We start from the raw sequence: 1,150 nt of genomic DNA, 5'->3' as shown, positions 1-1,150 counted from the left end.
CCCTAAAGAGACAGGCTGAGGGTGTGGTCCCCTGTGTGCTGGGCCCATCCTGATTGAATGGTCACAGCACAGAGATTTAAATCACAGTGTCACAGGGCAGAGATTTTTGGGGAGAAACCAAGGTGGCTTTCTGCCACAGGAGGTATCTGGGGTACACACACAAACTGGGCAGTGCTGAGCTGTGGGGTCACCATGGCTTGAAATGCTGTTAACTCTGCTGGAGGGAGGTGGGGACAGCCTAATGAACTATATGATAAATCACGAGCCTTTTGTCTTTGGACTAATATTATACACAGTTTGTATCACATACAAATAGGTCTCAAAGTGCTATTTAAAAGGTATTTATGGAGTACCTGCACAAAAGCTTGCAGCCATTTCAAAAAAGGTAAAATGTAGAACAGAGAGCTGAAATGAACTATTTCAGCCAGGAGGCATTACAACACCTACCTCTCTCCTGTGAAATATTTCCACCTAGGAGCAATTTTACAATCTTTGCATTCTCCTATGCCTGAGGAAGGGTAATTGTGCCCTAAAGCTTGCAAATAAAGAAATTTTTTTTGCAAATATTTAGCTGGGCTAATAAAAGACATCACCTCTGCCATGAGCTCTGATTCCACTTGATTCGACTCCCACGCCAGAAAAGTCAGTTACGAGAAGAATTGTAAAATGCTGTTTAGACACTTCAAACAAGCATCTTCATTTCATCTGCTAACCACCCACTCCATCCTCAGAGATGTTAATTTATTCTATCCAATTTAATAAAACAATTTCCAATACGGAAAAAATGTGCTAGGATAGAAACTGGCTGAAACACAAATGATATTTTACTACGTGTTTGATAAACAGTACCTGAGCGCAACATGCACAAACAGCCTGCTGCCCTGAGAATAGCAGCTGTAAATGGCTTTGCAGTAGGATAAAATGAGTTTATCTTATTTTGCAAAAGCCCTTTGCCCACTGTAAAGTATTTATCAGTCCATATTGCACTGTTTTGTAGCATGTGAATAAACCCATGTTACCTTAGAAATGTTATCAGTGCAGTTCAACCTACTCTCTTCAGAAAAACTTAGTATATTATAAATCTTGCACTTTACTGAGCAGTTTCTTTCCAAGACTACTTCATCCTAGCGCTGTTTAAACACAACAATTT

Source organism: Gavialis gangeticus, unplaced genomic scaffold (assembly GCF_001723915.1).
Source record: "Gavialis gangeticus isolate Ggan-Ray unplaced genomic scaffold, GavGan_comp1, whole genome shotgun sequence".
Classification (NCBI taxonomy): domain Eukaryota; kingdom Metazoa; phylum Chordata; order Crocodylia; family Gavialidae; genus Gavialis; species Gavialis gangeticus.
Note: the sequence above shows the minus strand (reverse complement) of the source record.